This window comes from Amblyomma americanum, chromosome 3 (genome assembly GCF_052857255.1).
Source record: "Amblyomma americanum isolate KBUSLIRL-KWMA chromosome 3, ASM5285725v1, whole genome shotgun sequence".
Lineage (NCBI taxonomy): Eukaryota > Metazoa > Arthropoda > Arachnida > Ixodida > Ixodidae > Amblyomma > Amblyomma americanum.
Window position 1 is genome coordinate 126768646 of NC_135499.1, and position 8458 is coordinate 126777103.

The following is an 8458-nucleotide window of genomic DNA, read 5'->3' on the forward strand; positions in this document are numbered from 1 at the left end:
ACGACAAAAATAGACCCCCCCCCCCCCCCCGACTGTTAAAGCTTTCCTTGCTACCCAAACCAGAAGTTAATCATAAGATGAAATAATAAGCTCCAGAACATTGATGCCTCTGGCTTGTTTGATACAGTCAAGCGTTAAAAAGCTGAATCTGTTCGCTGCTGTGATTGGCCAGCGGAGTAATGCAGGATGCCACGGACCATGGCCCACTTTCATCGAATGTAGTTGTATCCTACTATACAAAGCCACTGATTTCCACTAAGGGGCCGCCTGGCAGAGATCAGTGTACAAAGCAATAAAGCTTTGCTGCAGCTGTGTTCATGCCCGCATCAGGTTGGCCAAAGCGCTTACGTGTTCTAAAAAGTGTACGAAGAAAGTTCAATAAAGCAACAAGAGCGGAAAGTGCTTTGGGCTCATGAATGTGGCCGCAGTGATTCTTCATAAATTTAATGTACGTGTAAAGCACTCAAAATCATGATTCAGCGTCCGGCGAGAGTTTCTTCCCAGCAGGCGAAGTAGTTGGTTTCATTACAGAGCGAGGTACCAATACAGTGAGGTCATTCATCAACAAGGTAAAAATAAAACTTATGTGCACCTTAATCGTTTACAACACAGAAATTAAATGTGGTGTGTGAGGTCAGTAGCAGTGACCGCCATGTTGTTGTCTAACGGAGTTCTTATCTTAGCCTGGGTCTTATCTTATCTCGTCTTAAGCTATGCATGGTGCATCACCATGCAGTCGTGATCTAACATGCAGGCTACCACTATACCCGTAAACTTTCGCATTGGCCATAGCTGCTCTGTTGAGTGCAGTGGTCATCTGCGTCGGTGGTTCAGTGGTAGAATACTCGCCTGCCACGCGGGTGGCCCGGGTTCGCTTCCCGGCCGACGCATTGCTTTTTTTTTTTTTTTTTTCTGTGCATGCATGTTCCAGCAATCATTGTGCCGTGGTAGTTGATTACGCGACGCGTTGGGCTACGCAAGACAGTGTAAAACAGTAGTTTTGTTGGCAGCAGCGGTAAGAAAAAGCAGAAAATTACTAGACCCAGGATGGACAGCCTCGGCCCCGCTCGCCAGTCAATTTCGGAGACGTGCAAGAAGTCAGCGATGCAAGCCAAAACAGGACCATTCAAATTTCCTAAACTCAACTCATAACACTTGCGCATAAAAGTTTCACACACGAGTGCGCACGCAGTGTTTGCTAGTGCATTTTTCTTCTGTCCTGCAGCCAGTGTTCTTTGTTTCTTATTTTTTTAATGCCCTGTACCCCCTAGCTTATAGCTCCACACTTGTAAAGGTTCCTCGATTAAAAACTCTATGCGTGTTAAGAACGTCATCGAGAAAGTAGGGAACTACTTGGAGAGAACTTCTGCTTGTGTGCAAACAACAACTAAGTTTCGATGTTAGAAGCGCTGATAAAAATTTGCGTGGTAGTCTTGTATGAACAGCTGTTCTACGTGTGTACGAAAATAAGCACGAGCACGTTTTAACCGAGCGCTTATACGTTTGCCTGGCTCAAGAATAGAAACGAAGACCAGTCCACTTTAACAGGTTACCGCATACACTCGCTGCCGTTCTTCAAGCACAAAGGAAAAACAAAGATAAATTATTGTTCGCACCGCGGTCCAGCGTCTGCACGCGCTGCCAACTCCGACTGCCCGATGGAGGAGGCCCATTGTTTAAGCCCCAGAGTGACAGGCCAGAGAAACGCTTGAAACGCAAATGCATATACCCTTTCGTCGAACTGTCACAATAGATTGCGTAACATACACCGCGACATTGACCTCATGACAAGCTGCTGAAACGCAGTGGGCGTCAGTGTTAGCAGAGATTATGCGCCGCTCCAATCTCCTTGCTCGGAGCGTCTGGAAACGGGCTCTCCGTGGGGAAGCCCCGGTATGGAGAGACTTTTTTGTGAGCTGGATGTTTCTTAAGTCTTCATGACCTTTACTCTGGGCTTGTTTCTGTGGCTTTCTTTTTTCCATTTTTTTTTTAACTGACAGGTGATGCATGCCAAGCAAGCCTGTCGGCGTTCAAATCAACAGCTGCCATTTCATGAAGGACAGCCTCGTTCAGCACCACGAGGAAGCTGAAAGTAATGGTTGCTAATGCGTAAGCAGGGTATTAAGGAAATTTTCTTTAAGCAAAATGATATTTCTAGCTTGCGTGCAGATCATCGCCCAAGTCGTACCACGCACATGACCGGAAACACATGGAGACCTGCACACTGAACTAACGACAAAGCCTTGCACAAATGTAACAGCGGTAGGTTGCGAGAGTCTAAAGCACAACCTTGCGCTAAAGTAATAATTTACAGGGCCATTACATAGGCAGTTGTTTTTCACTAGGGCGGACACATGGTGAGAACTACGATAGTTTTGGCGGCAGATAATGGCGTAATATTTGCAAGAAATATCTCCATAATATGTAATGCAAGAGCCTAGTATTTGTATTCCCAATCACTCGCTCACTCTAGAGGATAAGGCAGAATTAGCCTGTCGCTTAATTTCCTGCCACCTTGTAGAGGATTGTGCAATGCTTAGAGCCGGCTCGTAGTTGCTCGACAGTACTCGAGGATGCAATTGCTTTGTTATCGGGCGCACTTTTATCCTCTATTTCTGTGCCTTCAGTCTCGGTTTGAGGCGCTATCGAAAATGAAGTCCAATCTTGTCAATCCACGTATTCGAATTTGGAAGCCTTACTGGGACAGCCGCGGCCCTTGCCTTCAACGCAGAGATTATTATACTGAAGAGCAACACAGAAATTAGTCGGAACCATACCAGCACCGTGGCAAAATAATCTACTTGCAACTGCTGCCCGAACTGTTAAGCTGAGTGCTTCATTAATGCGCAATCATTAGGTCCAAACCGAGGAATGTCGGTTAACGTCCGATTCAAGGCTTCGTGGTGTGATCGACGCGACCAATATATCAGCCATGCCTATGCAGGCCTTCCGAATACCATTCTAACTGTTTCCTTGAGACTGCACAGCACCCCCTGGAGATCATTTCCGATTACAGATGGGCCTTGGCACTGGCTCATTGATATACAGTTACGTTCATCGCGATAACATTCAGACGATGGCGACGATGACAACTTACGTGGTGCATTTCCCGGGAACAGCCGTGATATCATCGAAAGTTGCGGGCACCACCCGTGGTATTAAACATCGTTGTGGTGGAATCAATTCATTTTTGATCCCACCGGCTCCATACCTCCTGTGAAAGCCACGATTACAGCTACGGCTTTCAAATGGATGCGTAAGTTCATGGCTTTGACGCTGTCGCCGCCTTTATAGCCGAGGTATATCAGACAGGCCGCCACAGTCGCTTGCACTGAGGCGCCCAGCTGAGTTTTCTTGTCGACGATAAGAGTGAAGGAATAACATTAAGTAAAGCAAGAACGGGCCTAATATGTGCTACTGTATGCCTTCAAGCGCTGTTATATGCATGCTCTATAATACCGGTATACGCTGTCCCGGTATTCGCATTAATTTCATGGGTTTCCCGTCGAACTAGCATTGTCCTATCGGCATTTGCGATATTCCAACGGCCGTGAAGACGTACAAGCGAGAGCCCCCGCTGAAGTGGAGGGTTATGATCACGAGGCGCACTATCAGACCCAGCAAGCGACTGCAAGCTGACCTTCAGCATCTCACTTGTTACCCGTAGCCTCTTTGAATAAACCCCTCGCATATAACGTTGTAACGCATATATCGTTTGCTCAGACCAAGAAAAAGCCTCATGATTGTTGTCCTTCTCTTCAGCGGAAATTCGTGCTTCTGGTTATTCGTGGCTATTGCAATATAAGACGAGCAGTGATACGCATATATGCACTGACGTGCCGAACTCCTGCTCCATACGAGTGTTAGGCTCAGGCGCCCGTCCCATTCGTTTTGTGCCTATCGTCATTGTGCATTTCGCGCAGTGGAGTCAACATGAGAGTTAATATCATTCAAATGGCTCTCCAGATTCATGCGTAAGCTCACGGTTTCCATGCCCTGCCTGCAAAAGCATACGCACAAAAAAAAATCTGGATAATTCCTCCTTCAATGGAATTCGTGATTAGACGAATGTGAGACGTGTACACATCGAGATGCAGTAACTGTTTCGTTTGTAATTTATAAATAGAAGTCCCTAGACATGCACATAACGTACACTGCCATCAAACCACTCGTGACCATGGGATAAAACCCTTACGGACACTGCTCTGCACGCAGCGCCACTCCGCCTGAATCTTTCATAAACCAGAGTCATTCGCGCACCTTTCAAAGAAGCCGAACGAGTTCCCATAGCGTTTTGCGAGCCGGTGCAGGGCGATTTATTAGGCTCCTACTGGACGTCCCTCGCTTCTCGACCTTGGCCAATTCATTCTTTTTACTCGCCAACGTCGATGTTTGCGGCGCGTATTAGCTTCTAAGGTGCTGCTTTTCTGAGAGGGAGTTTCGGAAAGTGAGTTCCAGGTTGAACGCGTCCTGGCCGCGTGGCCCTATAGGTGACGCGAAGCAGTTCGCCTTAAAGTGGCTGTGAAAGGGAGTCTCAACAAAGATGCGATGTGCTTAGAATGCTAAAGGACGCCGCTTCACAGATATCCTCCAGCAAGAATTTTTTAGATGCTTTTTGTGGAAGCTGAGTTATTTTTAGTCAAAATTTCAATTTCCGCGTCTTTGGGCCTTTCCCTCTCCTCTCGTCACTTTTTGCACGCTGAAATGTCGGCGCTCCTGCTCCGGCTCCTCGCACTCGCCCCCTGCCGACGCGCGCGAACCAATGCTAGCACTCCGCTGCTAACGTAACGAGCGCTACATGACGTAACAAGCGCGGATGCTGACGTAACGAGCGCGGATTCGGGCGAAAGCCCACCACCGCAGGTCGCCGCTAGGTGCGGAAGCGGGAGTTTTTAAAATTGTATTGTAAACTATGGGCTTGCCTTTTCGGCCTTGTACACGGCATGGACGCTCGTTGGCCTGTACTCTACATGATGCGAGCATTTTATAGACAACCTCAAACACTCTTTTCAGGGACCCTTTAACTTATAGAGAATGTAAAGTCGTTTGGCACTGATTTTAGTTTGACTTGGTGAAAAAAGATTTCTTATTCTATTAGACGGTGTAGCTACTCAAAGTTTTTTCCTTTCGGAAATTTGGCTGGTTAGAACACCTCCTCGCATTCGTAGAGTCCGTAGTTCGATCCCACTGACCTGACCAGTCTGCACTTTGTTTTTTGTGAGTCGCAGATGAGGTTTCGCGAATCATGTGGATGAGATTGATTTTCTTTTTAGCCACGCAGAGGTAAACTGATCTCTAAAAATTCACAGAGCGCTTACCACTACGTAACTCGAGATTCAACGACACCTGTCGAGGTATTTTCATTTCACGACATACTGAGGAAAAGTATTTGACAGCGACATTCATGTACGTATAGCTACTGATCACTCTTTTTTTAATTTCCCACACACACTCGTTCTTCGGCTGTAACGCACCTATCCAGTCCGCCGGTGCCGCAGCGCGGCGCCACCTTCGCACCCTCTCCTCGGGCGGCGCGCTTCGCAGTAGCCGCCGCAGACGGAGTATGCCGCACTCCTTCCCTGTCGCCATACTATCCCGTCAGGAACGCAGTGCGGCCACCATCCAGCAGAGAAGCCGGGCGAGCACCGAGGACTGCGGGCAGCGTTGTGAAGTGTCCGCAGAGTCCACGACATTATTGGGCGGCAGCAAGGAGACCGCTAGGATACCGCTGCAAAGCAGCAGCACGGCGAGTCGATGAAAAGCGCGAGTCTAGCGGCTCGAAGAGTCCAGTGCACACAAGTGCGCACGAAGTGGGCCCGCCACCGTCCGCAAGTGGCATGGAGACGGCAGCCCATTGGCGGGAAACAGTGCGCCTAAAGATGCAGGAGACAACCGCACCCCACGGCGGTCCGAACGAGAGTCGTCAACCAGATCGGTAAACACCCTTGGGTACACATTAAACAATTTCTCACCCTTTAGGGTGTAAATCAGCTGTCCCCAGACGAACACCCTTTTCCAATTGTTCGGTGCTAAAAAAGGGTGCCGAGATCAGCACCCTTAAGGAAGGGTGCAATTAATGATACTTTAGAGGATGTAAAAATTGCACCCTCATTAAAGGGTACTATTTTTCCATAACACCTCTACGAATGCATGTTGGAAGGGTGCTCCACATTGATCTACCCATGAAGCAAAAGCCTTGGACTGATGCGCGCCCTCTAAACTTTCATGCTCTGCACCCTTCCTGAAGGGTGCTGATCTCTGCACCCTTTTTAGCACCCAACAGGGTGTTCGTCTGGGGACAGCTAATTTGCACCCTTAAGGGTGAGAATTTGTTTAGTGTGTAGTTCCCGTGGCAGCCACCCTCTGGCTGTGTATTCCTCGGTTTGGCCATAGGCTCCTTCATGTACGGCAACCCCCCTCCGGTTAGGCATTCCTACGCTCCCGCCGTAATCTTCTCCTTCCACAGTAAACACCCTTGGCTGGTTACTGTGGCAGCCACCCTCCGGTTTCGCATTTCTCGCTCTTGGCATAGTTTCCTCCTTGCACAGTGAACACCCTCGGGTGGTTCCTACGTTAGCCACCATCCAATTGCGCATTCCTCGATCTTCGCACAGCTTCCTCCATGCGCAGTAAACAGCCTTGGGTGGTTCCTACGTTAGACACCCTCAGGGTGCACATTTCTCGCTCTCGCCATAGTTTCCTCCTGGTGCGATAACCAATCTCCCACTAAGCACTCCTATGCTCTCGCCATACCCTCCTTCTTTTACACTAACCACCTTGCGTGGGTCTTGCGATGGCCACCCTCGATTGCGCATCCGTCCGCTCTCGCCATACCCTCTTTCTTCCACGGTAATCACTCACCGGATGGTTCCCGTGGCAACCACCCTGCGATTGCGCACAATTACTACAGTCGGTACAACTTAAATCTGCACTGAAGCTCCGCCCAGATTCTAGACCGTGGAACAGAATTCCTCCGTTACAAAAAGTACGACGTTATTAGAGCTTTTCTTGTTGCCTAAACAAGAAGCTAATCAAGATACAAAAATATAAGCTCAAGAATTTTGATGCATCAGTCTTGTTTGATAGAGTCAAACATTAAAAAGGTAATTTTCTTCATTGTTGCACTTGGCCAACGGAGTAATACAGGACGCGGCGGACCGTGGCCAGTGTTACCAACGGCTGCTTTTTTATTTAAGTTGTATTCTACTATACAACTACTGGATCACCACGATGGCCCAGTTGTTATGGTGCTCGTCTTCTGACCTAAAGACGTGACTTCAAGCCCAGCCGCGGCAGTCGTATTTCGATGAAGACGAAATGCTAGAGGCCCGTGTACTGTGCGATGTCAGAGCACGTAAAAGAACCCCAGGTGGTCGAAATTATAGGGAGCCCTTCACTACAGTGCGCCACATAGCCTGGGTAACTTTGGTACGTTAAACACCATAAAACCAAACTGCTAGTACAACGCGAAACGCAAGGAACGGGCAGTTAAGTGTTGTCGTTATGAAACAGATTTCGCAACACGTGCGTGGTATTCAGCGCCATGCACTCTCTTGTTACACGGAAGTTTCATGGAGAGTTTGCTTCGAACGTTGTCACAGTCAGTAACATAACTCTGTTTTCTAATATGTTCAGGTACGAACAACTGCCTCTGTCACCCTAAATGGTGTATGCGCCATTCTTGGGTAACCTGCGACCACAATGACTTAGTAAAAAAATCTTAACTGCGCAGCGCCAAAGGCATAGTGAGTAGTACCACACTACACGACCTCATGATCTCGCGCACGCCACTGCACGCTGTCGACGAAGGGTGAGCTAGTGTACCACTCTTTGATTGGCTAATACTCGACAGCACCTCCGTGCCAGCAATCAGACTTGCTTATCTGCTAACTTGCTAAACGTTGCATAGTATTGCAAGTATATAGTGTGTCCTGTCGCATCTCTATTGTGCATGTCTTTCTGGGCTAGTTGCTGCGCCCGGATCAAGTAAGCACTTAGCTCAATTAACAGCCTTAGTTGTTAAACCAGTTTTTTCTAAAATCAGTGAGCCGCATAGCACGTCTCGTGCCGGGTATCAGATAACAATCGTCTCCTACTGCAAGTGAAATTACGCTCGTTATCTAAGCGCTACCAGCAATACACTCTCCGGCTCAGTCTGAATAGTTTATTACCTGCGCCTGTGAGCTGCAAAAAAAGCAACTTAGGTCACACCGTCCTTCTAGGAAACCCGCTACTGTGTCTTTTCCGCCTCAGATAACCTGGTGGCAATGATAGCCGTGTGCATATGCACAAGTAGTTCCTGCTTCCAGGAGTAGATAAGACTGCGTAAATACTGTATTTGCACAGAATACAAAAGTTAAAACTGCATGCATTCTGCCGCAGCATTTAAAATGTTTGTTTGGATTACGTAGGCGTAGAGGTGAACGCGCCCCAACCGCTACATCAATACGCACATGTA

At 48.1% G+C, this 8458-nt stretch overlaps 1 non-coding gene across 1 annotated transcript; it reads left to right on the forward strand.

Moving 5' to 3' along the window:
* The first annotated feature begins 819 nt into the window (after positions 1–819).
* TRNAG-GCC (transfer RNA glycine (anticodon GCC)) lies at positions 820–890 on the forward strand. The gene has a single exon. It is a non-coding gene; the product is annotated as a tRNA-Gly (tRNA).
* The last annotated feature ends 7568 nt before the right edge of the window (positions 891–8458 follow it).